The 16869-nt window shown below is 42.2% G+C and overlaps 2 long non-coding RNA genes across 2 annotated transcripts in view; both read right to left on the bottom strand.

Moving 5' to 3' along the window:
* LOC149970226 (uncharacterized) overlaps positions 1-16869 on the bottom strand; it is a 141172-nt gene that overhangs the window by 47494 nt on the left and 76809 nt on the right. The window lies entirely within an intron of this gene.
* On the bottom strand, positions 1235-16660 carry LOC149970227 (uncharacterized). The gene is made up of 2 exons (XR_016493530.1): positions 16291-16660; positions 1235-4648 (listed from the first exon to the last, which is right to left on the bottom strand). It is a non-coding gene; the product is annotated as an uncharacterized LOC149970227 (long non-coding RNA).

The raw sequence follows: 16869 nt of genomic DNA on the forward strand, positions 1-16869 counted from the left end.
ACATTCCATAAAAATGGAGCTCTATAGGAGAACGCCCTGCCTCCAGCTGTTTGCTTAGAAATTCTAGGGACAATTAGGAGGCCTGCGTCTTGTGACCGTAGCGTACATGTAGGTATGTACGGCAGGACCAAATCGGAAAGATAGGTAGGAGCAAGCCCATGTAATGCTTTGTAGGTTAGCAGTAAAACCTTGAAATCAGCCCTTGCCTTGACAGGAAGCCAGTGTAGGGAGGCTAGCACTGAAGTAATATGATCAAATTTTTGGGGTTCTAGTCAGGATTCTAGCAGCCGTATTTAGCACTAACTGAAGTTTATTTAGTGCTTTATCCGAGTAGCCGGAAAGTAGAGCATTGCAGTAGTCTAACCTATAAGTACCAAAAGCATGGATTACATTTTTGTGCATCATTTTTGGACAGGAAGTTTCTGATTTTTGCAATGTTACGTAGATGAAAAACAGCTGTCCTTGAAACAGTCTTGTTCGTCAAATGAGAGAGATCAGGGTCCAGAGTAACGCCGAGGTCCTTCACAGTTTTATTTGAGGGACTGTACAACCATCAAGATTAATTGTCAGACTCAACAGAAGATCTCTTTGTTTTGTCCGAGTTTAAAAGTTGAAAGTTTGCAGCCATCCACTTCCTTATGTCTGAAACACAGGCTTCTAGCAAGGGCAATTTTGGGGCTTCACCATGTTTCATTGAAATGTACAGCTGTGTGTCATCCACATAGCAGTGAAAGTTAACATTATGTTTTCGAATGACATACCCAAGAGGTAAAATATATAGTGAAAACAATGGTGGTCCTAAAACGGAACCTTGAGGAACACCGAAATGTACAATTGATTTGTCAGACGACAAACCATTCACAGAGACAAACTGATATCTTTCCGACAGATAAGATTTAAACCAGGCCAGATCTTGTCCGTGTAGACCAATTTGGGTTTCCAATCTCTCCAAAAGAATGTGGTGATCGATGGTATCTAAAGCAGCACTAAGGTCTAGGAGCACGAGGACAGATGCAGAGCCTCGGTCTGACGCCATTAAAAGGTCATTTACCACCTTCACAAGTGCAGTCTCAGTGCTATGATGGGGTCTAAAACCAGACTGAAGCATTTCATATACATTGGTTGTCTTCAGGAAGGCAGTGAGTTGCTGCGCAACAGCTTTTCTAAAATTGTTGAGAGGAATGGAAGATTCGATATAGGCCGATAGTTAAAAAAAATATTTTCTGGGTCAAGGTTTTTTTTTTTCAAGAGAGGCTTTATTACTGCCACTTTTAGTGAGTTTGGTACACATCCAGTGGATAGAGAGCCATTTATTATGTTCAACATAGGAGGGCCAAGCACAGGAAGCAGCTCTTTCAGTAGTTTAGTTGGAATAGGGTCCAGTATGCAGCTTGAAGGTTTAGAGGCCATGATTATTTTCATCATTGTGTCAAGAGATATAGTACTAAAACACTTGAGTGTCTCCCTTGATTCTAGGTCCTGGTAGAGTTGTGCAGACTCAGGACAACTGAGCTTTGGAGGAATACGTAGATTTAAAGACAAGTCCGTAATTTGCTTTCTAATGATCATGATCTTTTCCTCAAAGAAGTTCATGAATTTATTACTGCTGAAGTGAAAGCCATCCTCTCTTGGGGAATGCTGCTTTTTAGTTAGCTTTGCGACAGTATCAAAAATACATTTCAGATTGTTCTTATTTTCCTCAATTAAGTTGGAAAAATAGGATGATCGAGCAGCAGTGAGGGCTCTTCGATATTGCACGGTACTGTCTTTCCAAGCTAGTCGGAAGACTTCCAGTTTGGTGTGGCGCCATTTCCGTTCCAATTTTCTGGAAGCTTGCTTCAAAGCTCGGGTATTTTCTGTATACCAGGGAGCTAGTTTCTTATGACAAATCTTTTTAGTTTTTAGGGGTGCAACTGCATCTAGGGTATTGCGCAAGGTTAAATTGAGTTGCTCAGTTAGGTGATTAACTGATTTTTGTCCTCTGACGTCTTTGGGTGAGCAGAGGGAGTCTGAAAGGGCATCAACATATCAGCTGATGTAAAAATGGCTATATACATACATTTGATTTGATCAAGAAATCTTTGGGTTGTCTGAGAATTTATAGCATGACGTTTGATGCTCCTTGTTTGGGGTCTGAGCAGATTATTTGTTGCGATTGCAAACGTAATAAAATGGTTGTCCAATGGTCCAGGATTATGAGGAAAAACATTAAGATCCACAACATTTATTCCAATGGACAAAACTAGGTCCAGAGTATGACTGTGGCAGTGAGTAGGTCCAGAGACATGTTGGACAGAACCCACTGAGTCAATGATGGTTCAGAAAGTCTTTTGGAGTGGGTCTGTGGACTTTTCCATGTGAATATTAAAGTCACCAAAGACTAGAATATTATCTGCTATGACAACAAGGTCCGATAGGAATTCAGGTAACTCAGTGAGGAACGCTGTATATGGCCCAGGAGGCCTGTAAACAATAGCTATAAAAAGTGATTGAGTAGGCTGCATATGTTTCATGACTAGAAGCTCAAAAGACAAAAACGTCTGTTTTTTTTTTTGTAAATTGAAATTTGTTATCGTAAATGTTAGCAACACCTCCGCTTTTGCGGGATGCACGGGGGATATGGTCACTAGTGTAACTAGGAGGTGAGGCCTCATTTAACACAGTAAATTCATCAGGCTTAAGCCATGTTTCAGTCAAGCCAATCACATCAAGATTATGATCAGATTAGCTCATTGACTATAACTGCCTTTGAAGTGAGGGATCTAACATTAAGTATCCCTATTTTGAGATGTGAGGTATCACGATCTCTTTCAATAATGGCAGGAATGGTGGAGGTCTTTATTCTAGTGAGATTGCTAAGGCGAACACCGCCATGTTTAGTTTTGCCCAACCTAGGTTGAGGCACAGACACGGTCTCAATGGGGATAGCTGAGCTGACTACACTGACTGTGCTAGTGGCAGACTCCACTAAGCTAACAGCCTGCTGCCTGGCCTGCACCTTATTTCATTGTGGAGCTAGAGGAGTTAGAGCCCTGTTTATGTTCGTAGATAAGACGAGAGCACCCCTTCAGCTAGGATGGAATCCGTCACTCCTCAACAGGCCAGGCTTGGTCCTGTTTGTGTGTGAGTCCCAGAAAGAGGGCCAATTATCTACAAATTCTATCTTTTGGGAGGGGCGGAAAACAGTTTTCAACCAGCGATTGAGTTGTGAGACTCTGCTGTAGATCTCCCCCTAACTGGGAGGGGGCCAGAGACAATTACTCAATGCCGACACATCTTTCTAGCTGATTTACACGCTGAAGCTATGTTACGCTTGGTGACCTCTGACTGTTTCATCCTAACATCATTGGTGCCGACGTGGATAACAATATCTCTACACTCGCCAGTTTTAGCTTTAGCCAGCACCATCTTCAGATTAGCCTTAACGTCGGTAGCCTTGCCCCCTGGTAAACAGTGTATGATCACTTTAATTGTATATATTCCCTATATAGGCCTAGTGCATCACATTTGGGCTCTGATCAAAAGGAGTTCACCACAGAGGGAATAAGGTGCCATTTCAGATTCACTCTAGATAAGATGGCTGAGAAGAGAACACACAACTTCTTAAAACTAAGGCCACCTGGGGAAGAGTAACAGGGAGAGGAGGAGGTTGAAAGGAAGGGGGTGATTAGGTGGCCATGGTAGTATAAGGGGGCCAGGTTGGGACTTGCCAGGACACCAGGGTTAACACCCCTATTCCTGCAACAAGAGGGAATCTTCAGTGACCACAGAGTGTCAGAACCTTGGTTGAACCGTGTCTTCCAAAAGTTGGAATTAAAAAGACCCCCAGCTGAACTCAAAGACAGGGCTGCGGAGCCATGCTGCTTGAAGGATACAGTATATCTGAGAGAGAAGGGTGGAACGAAAGCATTGACTAGGCCCTGCTGCACCCATTTCATGCATTATAGAAAGACTTCAGTTTGCAAATGCAAATCAAATTAAACAAATGCCTCAGTCATAAAAGGATGGATTTTAATGTTGTTTTATAGTAGAGAGAGACTGGAGAGAGAGGACTTTTGCAAAGCTTATGGGGCTGGTACATATAAATTAATCTCTGACTGCATCCCATAGGCCTCTGGTCAAAAGTAGTGCACTATGAAGGAAATAGGGTGCCATTTGGGACACACATCTCTCCACCTCTAATGGCCGCCCAGCTTGGAGTAGTTCATTGACTGAGTGGGATGAGTCCAGTGGAGAGGGCTGGTGAAGGAGATGAAATAGCTTTTACAAACCATGGGCTGAAACCCAAATTGCATACCATTCCTTATTATAGTGCGCCACTTACAAATGTGTTCTGCAATCTCGCCACAGCAGGCCAGTATGGGAACACTTGCTGCTGAAGCCAGGCTGCATTATAACACAGACAGATTGAGTGAAGGGGTGGAAGGGCAGGGGGACAAAGCATCAAACAGAGAACAGGCATGTGAAAGGGAGGAGAGATGACGTGCGGGACACTTCATGCACAAATTGCATTTTTAATATGGGGTGGGGGTATCTCCAACCGGCAACGGCCGCCGTAGAAATAGCTTACTTCTGCTGGCTGGCAAGAACGCTAGCGAGACATCCATCATGAAGCCTCTCCCAAACGATATGGTTTGTGTGCACTCCGCTTCAGGGAGAGAGAGGGAAGAAAGAACAACAAAATTAGCCTTTAAAATAGGGTGTGAGTCATACTTGTACAAAACGGGCACGAAAATTAGACAAAAACATTGGGTTCCATACATCACTGACAAGCATTCCTAAATCAACTGCTCCCAGATTTTTTCACTAACTCATCCTAGAGATGTGAGATGGCTAATCGCTAGGCTAGTTCTTTTGAGGCAAGCTACAGAGACATTTGTCAAACGGTGACATGTTTTTCTTCTCTCCTTTCGCCAGAAACCCAGGGGTCTTCCAGGCACTAGCAGCAGAGCTCCGTCTGGCCTACATAAGACAACACACCCTGAGGACAGACCCAGACTGCATCCCAAATGGCACCCTATTCCCTATATAGAGCACTACTTTTGACCAGGGCCAATAGGGCATAGGGTGCCAAAAGGGACGCAGCCCCAACCACATGCTCATCTCCATGACTGTCATGTAACATCAACATTCACCCCCCCCCCCCATACACACACACACACACCAGCTAACATACAGAGAGGAAATACCAAACCAATGCCACAAAAACACCTAATCTAAGAAACCCAGATCTAAAATCATGCGCAAATGCATCAGATGCTTGATTAGGTTCTGGGAAGAGATGCATGAGATAAGATACACTACATGACCAAAAGTAGGTGGACACCTGCTCGTGAAACATCTCATTCCAAAATCATGGACATTAATATGGAGTTGAACCCCCCTTTGCTGCTATAACAGCCTTCAATTCTTCTGGGAAGGTTTTACACTAGATGTGGGAACATTGTTGTGGGGACCTGCTTCTATTCAGCCACAAGAGCATTAGTGATGTCTGGCACTGATGTTAGGCGATTAGGCCTGGCTCGGCATTCCAATTCATCCCAAAGGTGTTCGATTGGGTTGAGATCAGGGCTCTGCGCAGGGCAGTCAAATCTTCCACACCGATAAACCATTTCTGTATGGACCTCGCTTTGTTTACAGGGAAATTGTCTTGCTGAAACAGGAAAGGGTCTTCCCCAAACTGTTGCAACAAAGTTGGAAACACAGAATCGTCTAGAATGTCATTGTATGCTGTAGCTTTAAGATTTCCCTGCACTGGAACTAAGGGGCATAGTCCAAACCATGAAAAGCAGCCCCAGACCATTATTCCTCCTCCACCAAACATTACAGTTGGCACTATGCATTGGGGCAGGTAGCGTTCTTCTGGCATCCGCCAAACCCTGATTTGTTTGTTGAACTAGCAGATGGTGAAGCGTGATTCATCACTTCAGAGAACGTGTTTCCACTGCTCTAGAATCCAATATGTACGAGCTTTACACCACTCCAGCCGACGCTTGGCATTGCGCACGGTGATCTTAGACTTATGTGCGGCTGCTCGGCCATGGAAACCCATTTCATGAAGCTCCCGACGAACAGTTCTTGCGCTGACGTTGTTTCCAGAGGCAGTTTGGAACTCGGTAGGGAGTCTTGCAACAGAGGAAAGACAATTCTTACGTGCTACACACTTCAGCACACGGCGGGCCGTTCTGTGAGCTTGTGTGGCCTACCAGTTTGCGGCTGATCCGTTGTTGCTCCTAGATGTTTTCACTTCACAATAACAGCACTTACAGTTGACAGTGGCAGTTCTGGCAGTGCAGAAATCTGACAAACTGACTTGTTGGAAAGGTGGCATCCTTTGAGGGTGCCAAGTTGCAAGTATAACTGAAAAAATTATGAAAGACAAGCATTGTAATTTTTAATTCCACAAAGTGTGGATGAGGTGAAAAAATTATTGTTGTCCATCAACAATGGCAAGCCACCGGGTCTGACAACTTAGATGGAAAATTACTGATGATAATAGAGGACGATATTGCCACTCCTATTTGCCATATCTTCAATCTAAGCCTACTGTGTGCCCTCAGGCCTGGAAAGAAGAAAAAGTAATGCCTCCTTTACTGACTCAAATAGCTGATCAAAGAGCCTGTTACCAACCCTTAGTAAACTTTGACCAGATACAATGCTATTTTACTGTAAACAAATTGAAAACAGATTTTCAGCATGCTTATAGGGAAGGACATTCAACAAGCACACATTCACAGCACTTACACAAATGCCTGATGATTGGCTGGAAGAAATTGATGACAAAAAGATTGTGAGGGCTGTTTTGTTAGACTTCAGTGTAGCTTTTGACATTATCGATCATAGTCTGCTGCTGGAAAAATTTGTGTTAAGGCTTTCCACCCCCTGCTATAGGGTGGATAAAGAGTTACAGTGCCTTGCGAAAGTATTCGGCCCCCTTGAACTTTGCGACCTTTTGCCACATTTCAGGCTTCAAACATAAAGATATAAAACTGTATTTTTTTGTGAAGAATCAACAACAAGTGGGACACAATCATGAAGTGGAACGACATTTATTGGATATTTCAAACTTTTTTAACAAATCAAAAACTGAAAAATTGGGCGTGCAAAATTATTCAGCCCCTTTAAGTTAATACTTTGTAGCGCCACCTTTTGCTGCGATTACAGCTGTAAGTCGCTTGGGGTATGTCTCTATCAGTTTTGCACATCGAGAGACTGAAATGTTTTCCCATTCCTCCTTGCAAAACAGCTCGAGCTCAGTGAGGTTGGATGGAGAGCATTTGTGAACAGCAGTTTTCAGTTCATTCCACAGATTCTCGATTGGATTCAGGTCTGGACTTTGACTTGGCCATTCTAACACCTGGATATGTTTATTTTTTAACCATTCCATTGTAGATTTTGCTTTATGTTTTGGATCATTGTCTTGTTGGAAGACAAATCTCCGTCCCAGTCTCAGGTCTTTTGCAGACTGCATCAGGTTTTCTTCCAGAATGGTCCTGTATTTGGCTCCATCCATCTTCCCATCAATTTTAACCATCTTCCCTGACCCTGCTGAAGAAAAGCAGGCCCAAACCATGATGCTGCCACCACCATGTTTGACAGTGGGGATGGTGTGTTCAGGATGATGAGCTGTGTTGCTTTTACGCCAAACATAACGTCTTGCATTGTTGCCAAAAAGTTCAATTTTGGTTTCATCTGACCAGAGCACCTTCTTCCACATGTTTGGTGTGTCTCCCAGGTGGCTTGTGGCAAACTTTAAACAACACTTTTCATGGATATCTTTAAGAAATGGCTTTCTTCTTGCCACTCTTCCATAAAGGCCAGATTTGTGCAATATACGACTGATTGTTGTCCTATGGACAGAGTCTCCCACCTCAGCTGTAGATCTCTGCAGTTCATCCAGAGTGATCATGGGCCTCTTGGCTGCATCTCTGATCAGTCTTCTCCTTGTATGAGCTGAAAGTTTAGAGGGACGGCCAGGTCTTGGTAGATTTGCAGTGGTCTGATACTCCTTCCATTTCAATATTATCGCTTGCACAGTGCTCCTTGGGATGTTTAAAGCTTGGGAAATCTTTTTGTATCCAAATCCGGCTTTAAACTTCTTCACAACAGTATCTCGGACCTGCCTGGTGTGTTCCTTGTTCTTCATGATGCTCTCTGCGCTTTTAACGGACCTCTGAGACTATCACAGTGCAGGTGCATTTATACGGAGACTTGATTACACACAGGTGGATTGTATTTATCATCATTAGTCATTTAGGTCAACATTGGATCATTCAGAGATCCTCACTGAACTTCTGGAGAGAGTTTGCTGCACTGAAAGTAAAGGGGCTGAATAATTTTGCACGCCCAATTTTTCAGTTTTTGATTTGTTAAAAAAGTTTGAAATATCCAATAAATGTCGTTCCACTTCATGATTGTGTCCCACTTGTTGTTGATTCTTCACAAAAAAATACAGTTTTATATCTTTATGTTTGAAGCCTGAAATGTGGCAAAAGGTCGCAAAGTTCAAGGGGGCCGAATACTTTCGCAAGGCACTGTACCTGTCAAACAGAACACAGAGGATGTTCTTTAGTGGAAGCCTCTCAAACATTATCCAAGTAGAATCAGGAATTCCCCAGGGCAACGGTTTAGGCCCCTTACTTTTTTCAATCTTTAAATCTTTCAATCTTCAGTCTCTATGTATGCGGTTGACTCAACACTGTACAAGTCAGCTACTTCAGCGACTGCAACACTTAACAAAGAACTGCAGTTAGTTTCAGAATGGGTGGCAAAGAATAAGTTAGTCCAAAATATTTCAAAAACTAAAAGCATTATATTTGGACAAATCATTCACGAAACCCAAACCCTCAACTAAATCTTGTAATGAATAATGTGGAAATTGAGCAAGTTGAGGAGATTAAATGAGACTAAGAGTGGTAAAAGTATGTCCATAGTAAAGTGCTGCTCTGTCTTCTTGACAATACTGTCCACAAGGCAGGTCCTACAGGCCCTATTTTCGCACCTGGGCTACTTCAGTCGTGTGATCAGGTGCCACAAAGAGGGAGTTAGGAAAATTGCAATTGGCTCAGAACAGGGCAGCGTGCCTGGCCCTTAAATGTACACGAAGAGCTAACATGAATGATAAAAACTCAGCAAAAAAAGAAACGTCCTCTCACTGTCAACTGAGTTTATTTTCAGCAAACTTAGCATGTGTCAATATTTGTACGAACATAACAAGATTAAACAACTGAGACATAAACTGAACAAGTTCCACAGACATGTGACTAACAGAAATGGAATAATCTGTCCCTGAACTAAGGGATCAAAATCAAAAGTAACAGTCAGTATCTGGTATGGCCACCAGCTGCATTAAGTACTGCAGTGCATCTCCTCCTCATGGACTGCAGCAGATTTCACAGTTCTTGCTGTGAGATGTTACCCCAATCTTCCACTAAGGCACCTGCAAGAGACGGTGGGTTTGTGCCCATAGGCAAAGTTGTTGCCGGTGATGTCTGGTGAGGACCTGCCTTACAACAGGTCTTACAACAGTCCAGCCTCTCTCAGCCTATTGCGGACAGTCTGAGCACTGATGGAGGGATTGTGCATTTCTGGTGTAACTCAGGCAGTTGTTGTTGCCATCCTGTACCTGTCCCGCAGGTGTGATGTTCGGATGTACCGATCCTGTGCAGGTGTTGTTCCACGTGGTCTGCCACTGGGAGGACGATCAGCTGTCCGTCCTGTCTCCCTGTAGCGCTATCTTAGGCGTCTCACAGTACTGACGTTGCAAATAATTGCCCTGGCCACATTTGCAGTCCTCATGCCTCCTTGCAACATGCCTAAGACACGTTCACGCAGATGAGCAGGGACTCTGGGCATCTTTCTTTTGGTGTTTTTCAGAGTCAGTAGAAAGGCCTCTTTCGTGTCCTAAGTTTTCAGAACTGTAATAGCCTACCGTCTGTAAGCTGTTAGTGTCTTAACGACCTTTCCACAGGTGCATGTTCATTCATTGTTTATGGTTCATTGAACAAGCATGGGAAACAGTGTTTAAACCCTTTACAATGAAGATCTGTGAAGTTATTTCAATTTTTACAAATTATCTTTGAAAGACAAGGTCCTGAAAAAGGGAAATTTCTTATTTTGCTGAGTTTACATGGCAATCTCTCATGGCTCAAAGTGGAGGGGATATTGACTTCATCACTACTTGATTTTGTAAGGTGTTGACAAGCTGAATGCACAAAGTTGCCTGTTTAAACTACTAGCACACAGCTCGGACGCATATGCATATCCTTCAAGACATGCCATCAGAGGTCTCTTCACAATCCCCAAGTCCAGAACAGACTATGGGAGGCGCACAGTACTACATAGAGCCATGACTACATGGAACTTTATTCCACCTAATAGAACAGCGAAGAGACACACACAGGTACAGACACACGCATACACACACAGGTGCTAGCACACGCACTCTACACACATGTACGCTGTGGTATTGTTGTATAGTGGTATCATAGATTTTGTGCAGTGGATATGTGTTGGTGTGACAGTGTCATATGATGTAATGTTTTATCTTTTTCTTTTATGTGTAATATAAGTGTCTTAATGTGTTTGGACCCCAGGAAGAGTAGCTGCTGCCTTGGCAACAGCTAATGGGGATCCCTAATAAAATACTAAATAGAAATACCTTGATACAATCCTGGTTTCACGACAAAGTGGAAACCACAGCGGTAACAATAGGCCATTACAATGATTTGAGACAATCGTGAAGTGATGACTCATTAAATTCTGTGACTCAAATGATCAGACTGTTCCCTCTGTGTTTCTACTACCACAGCATGCCAGCAGATGTCAGGGTAGGTGGAGAATTCAGCACAGATTAACTCAAAAATGCCCCTTTTGCTACAGGATGAAGTTTCCCCTGTAAACAAACACACTGCCTGCATCTCAGAGCAGGATTCAAGGAACACTTATAGTCCTTTTATAATGCAGGGTTTTATAGATCTGGGGTGAAGTTTCCCTTAGGTAAAGATCTAGGATCAGCGGCCCCTCAACCATTAGTCGGGAAAATGCAAAACTGACCCAAGATCAGCATCTAGAGGCAACTTCACCCTACTTAGGTAGAAATATGCCCACTTTAGGTGAACATTGTGGTTTGTGTATCCTTATCATATTGAGATAAGAGTACTTGAGAGTACTTCTGAAGTTACAAAATACAAATCAACATAGCTGGCCGGCCTATGAGCAATGTTCCAGCTGAACTGCACACGTGCACGACCTCACACCTCCTCCAGGACTGCGACGCAGAAGAAATGCCAGGCAGCACAGAGATGAGAGATTGAACTTCAGCTAGTTTGCCCCATTAGTTTGCACTGTATAGATGAACATTTCTTCTGTGATCGAATCAACATCATATCAGCCCCATTTCAATCGAACAAAGCAAAACAAATCCAACTTTGCAAGATTGAGTCTGTGATTTTGTTGTAGGCAGAGCCAGAGCACAAAACGGAGTAGAATTCTATTGGCGGGGTAGCCCACGGGTCGCGGGTCTTTCAATCACCCGCGAGTGTATGTGCACAGAGGTGCGAATGATATTATTTACTAGTTAGAGAGTAATTAGCCCAGTTATAGATAAGAATAGTTCAGCAATGCGGAGTTACTGCCTTCTACAAGAGCACAAAACATGTACGCTACATTTCAATCTGTCTTTGAAATGCAATTTAGGTTGTTGAATATGCAAATAAGCCAACAGGCAAAAGGGTAGTCTACATTGTATAATTCTCTGTATTGTAATAATTCATTTGATTTTGTAAAGTGGTTTCTTGCATCATAGAACACAATGCAATTTACAGTCCATGGTTTTGCAGACCAAGTAAAAAAAATCATTAACTCTTAGAACTACCCATCCCGGATCCGGGACAATTGTCATCAACTACACTAATTAGCATAGCGCAACAGTCAAAACATATTACTAGAAAATATTCATATTCATGAAATCACAAGTGAAATATAGTGAAACAGAGCTTAGCCTTTTGTTAATCACCCTGTCATCTCATATTTTTAAATTATGCTTTACAGCCAAAGCAAGACAAGCGTTTGTGTAAGTTTATCGATAGCCTAGCATAGCATTATGTCCAGCTAGCAGCACGAAGCTTGGTCACGAAAATCAGAAAAGCAATCAAATTAAATTGTTTACCTTTGATGAGCTTCGGATGTTTTCACTCACGAGACTTCCAGTTAGACAGCAAATGTTCCTTTTGTTCCATAAAGATTATTTTTATAGCCAAAATACCTCCGTTTCTTGTCCACGTTTTGTTGAGAAATCCACCGGAAATTGCGGTCACGACAACGCCGAGCGAGAGGAACAATGGCCGCCTTTGTCTATTACGCACAAATCACTCTGAGAGCCACCACCTGACCACTGACACAATGTTGTCGTTCACACTCATTTTTCAAAATAAAAGCCTGAAACTATGTCTAGTGGCTGTAGACACATTAGGGAAGCCATAGAAAAAGGAATATGGTTGATATCCCTTTCAATGGGCAATAGGGATGCATAGGAACACAGGGGTTTCAAAATAAGAGTCACTTCCTGATTGGATTTTTCTCAGGCTTTCGCCTGCAGTATCAGTTCTGTTATACTCACAGACAATATTTTTACAGTTTTGGAAACTTTAGAGTGTTTTCTATCCTAAGCTGTCAATTATATGCATATTCTAGCATCTGGTCCTGAGAAATAGCCAGTTTACTTTGGGAATGTTATTTTTCTAAAAATGAAAATAGTGCCCCCTAGTGTTAAAACGTTATTAAAAGTCTCATGCAATGTAGCCTGCATTGAACACCACATATAGGCTACTGTAGGCTATATCACAGAAATCAAAAGCTATTTCCATGTGAAAATGTTATGGGATTTGCTCCATTGGATTTGTTGGTAAGCCTACATTATGCTTGAATAGCCACAATAGCCAATTGGCTACTGTCTAAAACTGTAAGGAAACAGCCTCAGTGTTCACTGTAAACACGCCGGAAGTTGAACAAAATCCTCAAAAATCCGCTCACAAGTTTCCGCTCACAAGACCTCAAATTTGCTCAGTGCTCCGAGTGCCCCCAGTGTGTCCAACACACTTTACACACTGGTTAAACTGGGGCAGAGAGGACAAACAACAAATATGCATCTCGGAAAGTATTCAGACCCCTTGATTTTTTCACATTTTGTTACGTTACAGTCTTATTCAAAAATGGATTAAATTTTTTTTAAACGTCCTCATTAAATCTACACACATCTACACACATTTTTATAAATGTTTGCTAATTTATTACAAATAAAAAACAGAAATACCTTATTTACATAAGTATTCAGACCCTTTGCTATGAGACTTAAAATTGTAGCTCAGGTGCATCCTGTTTCCATTGATCATCCTTGAGATGTTTCTACAACTTAATTGGAGTCCACCTGTGGTAAATCAACTGATTGGACATTATTTGGAAAGGCACACACCTGTCTATATAAGGTCCCACAGTTGACAGTGCATGTCAGAGCAAAAACTAAGCCATGAGGTGGATGGAATTGTCTGTAGAGCGTTGAGACAGGATTGTGTCGAGGCACAGATCGGGGGAAGGGTACCAAAACATTTCTGCAGAATTGAAGGTCCAAGAACACAGTGGCCTCCAACATTCTTAAATGGAAGAAGTTTGGAACCACCAAGGCACATGACAGCCCGCTTGGAGTTTGCCAAAAGGACTCTCTCTGGTCTGATGAAACAAAGACTGAACTCTTTGGCCTGAATGCCAAGTGTCACATCTGGAGGAAACCTGGCACCATGGCTACAGTTAAGCATGGTAGTGGCTAGAGGTCGACCGATTAATCGGAATGGCCGATTAATTAAGGCCGATTTCAAGTTTTCATAACAATCGGAAATCGTTAATTTTGGATGCCGATTTTGCCGATATATATATATTTATTTACACCTCCATTTAATCTTTATTTAACTAGGCAAGTCAGTTAAGAACACATTACTATTTTCAATGACGGCCTAGGAACGGTGGGTTAACTGCCTTGTTCAGGGGCAGAACGACAGATTTTTACCATGTCAGCTCAGGGATTCAGTCTTGCAACCTTACGGTTAACTAGTCCAACGCTCTAACCACCTGCCTCATGAGGAGCCCGCCTGTTACGCAAATGCAGTAAGAAGTCAAGGTAAGTTGCTAGCTAGCATTAAACTTAATCAATCATAATCACTAGTTATGACTACACATGGTTGATGATATTACTAGTTTATCTAGCGTGTCCTGCGTTGCATATGACCGATGCGCATTCATGAAAAAGGACTGTCGTTGCTCCAACGTGTACCTAACCATAAACATCAATGCCTTTCTTAAAATCAATACACAGAAGTATATATTTTTAAACCTGCATATTTAGCTAAAAGAAATCCAGGTTAGCAGGCAATATTAACCAGGTGAAATTGTGTCACTTTTCTTGCGTTCATTGCATGCAGGGTCAGGGTATATGAAACAGTTTGGGCCGCCTGGCTCATTGCGAACTAATTTGCCACAATTTTACGTAATTATGGCATAACATTGAAGGTTGTGCAATGTAACAGCAATATTTAGATTTAGGGATGCCACCCGTTAGATAAAATACAGAACGGTTCCATATTTCACTGAAAGAATAAACGTCTCGTTTTCGAGATGATAGTTTCCGGATTCGACCATATTAATGACCTAAGGCTTGCATTTCTGAGTGTTATTATGTTATAATTAAGTCTATGATTTGATAGAGCAGTCTGACTGAGCGATGGTAGGCACCAGCAGGCTCATAAGCATTCATTCAAACAGCACTTTATTGTGTTTTGCCAGCAGCTCTGCTATTTATGACTTCAAGCCTATCAACTCCCGAGATTAGGCTGGTGTAACGATGTGATGTGAAATGGCTAGCTAGTTAGCAGGGTGCGCGCTAATGGCGTTTCAAACGTCACTCGCTCTGAGACTTGGAGTGGTTGTTCCCCTTGCTCTGCATGGGTAACGCTGCTTCGAGGGTGGCTGTTGTCGTTGTGTTCCTGGTTCGAGCCCAGGTAGGTGCGAGGAGAGGTACGGAAGCTATACTGTTACACTGGCAATACTAAAGTGCCTATAAGAACATCCAATAGTCAAACGTATATGAAATACAAATGGTAAAGAGAGAAATAGTCCTATAATTCCTATAATAACTACAACCTAAAACTTCTTACCTGGGAATATTGAAGACTCATGTTAAAAGGAACCACCAGCTTTCATATGTTCTCATGTTCTGAGCAAGGAACTGAAACGTTAGCTTTCTTACATGGCACATATTGCACTTTTACGTTCTTCTCCAACACTTTGTTTTTGCATTATTTAAACCAAATTGAACAGGTTTCATTATTTATTTGAGGCTAAATTGATTTTATTGATGTATTATATTAAGTTAAAATAAATGTTCATTCAGTATTGTTGTAATTGTCATTATTACAAATAAAAATTACAAAAAAATCGGCCGATTAATCGGTGTCGGCTTTTTTTTGTCCTCCAATAATCGGTATTGGTATTGGCGTTGAAAAATCATAATCGGTCAACCTCTAGTAGTGGCAGCATCATGCTGTGAGGATATTTTTCAGCGGTAGGGACTGGGAGATTAGTAAGGATCGAGGGAAAGATGAACGAAGCGAAGTACAGAGCGATCCTTGATGAAAACCTGCTCCAGAGCGCTCAGGACCTCAGACTGGGGAGAAGGTTCACCTTCCAACAGGACAACAACCCTAAGCACACAGCCAAGACAACGCATGAATGGCTTCGGGAGAAGTCTCTGAAAGTCCTTGAGTGGCCCAGCAAGAGCCCAGACTTGAACCCGATCTAACAGAGATCTGTAGAGAAGAATTTGAGAAACTTCCCAAATACATGTGTGCAAAGCTTGTAGCGTCATACCCAAGAAGACTCAAGGTTGTAATCGCTACCAAAGGTGCTTTAACAAAGTACTGAGTAAAGGGTCTGAATACTTATTTAAAAAATAAACCTGTTTTTGCTTTGTCATTATGGGGCATTGTGTGTAGATTGATGAAGTGCCAATCGGATGAGACCAATTCCTGCTTCTAGTAGTGTTAACACACCTTCACATCTAGGGCCTCCCACACAATCAGTAGATTGTCAGACCCTCCTGACACCAGGTGAGTTTCTGTACCATCATCAGGGAGGAAGACAACCAACTGTCATAAACAGTCTATCAAAGCATTGGATGAAACATATCAATATATATTATCAGCATATCAAAGCATTGGATGAAGCATGCAGGTAGCTACTCACCACAGTCCTCTCTGTGGACTCACTGGACTGTGTTCACCCTCCCAGATGTCCATTCAGGACAGCAACAACACCTTTCTCCTGTAAAGCTGACTGTCACAGCAAATTTGCCTTATACCCAAGGACTCCAAGAAGCTGTCAACATTGACAAGACTGATGATGTAGTGACACGAGTACATTTAAATTGTGAAATATATATATTACTTTTGGTTCATAGAGAGCGGCGTAATTACATGGTCTACATGCAATGACCCCACCACGACCCCATGAAAGAACATTTTGGGTTCGATTAGCACAACATGAGACATGGCATGTTTCTATTATGAGCGCTGCCATTCTGAATTCTACCCCGCAGCATAATTACCGTAAATACGGGTATACATGGCAAGTAATTCTACAAACATTCCGCTCACAGAGCTTAATGGGTAAAATGAAGTTGAACACACTCTGGAAAACTGTATATTTTTGTTTCACAAGACTGCAATTTAAGGGGACAGTTGCTTCAATTTTATTGGTGGCATTGTTACCTTTACAATAAAACATTACACACGCTTCATCGTAGCCTACATGATCTCGAACAAT

The sequence above is a fragment of the Oncorhynchus mykiss genome, chromosome 30 (genome assembly GCF_057628025.1).
Source record: "Oncorhynchus mykiss isolate SJ-2025 chromosome 30, ASM5762802v1, whole genome shotgun sequence".
NCBI lineage: Eukaryota > Metazoa > Chordata > Actinopteri > Salmoniformes > Salmonidae > Oncorhynchus > Oncorhynchus mykiss.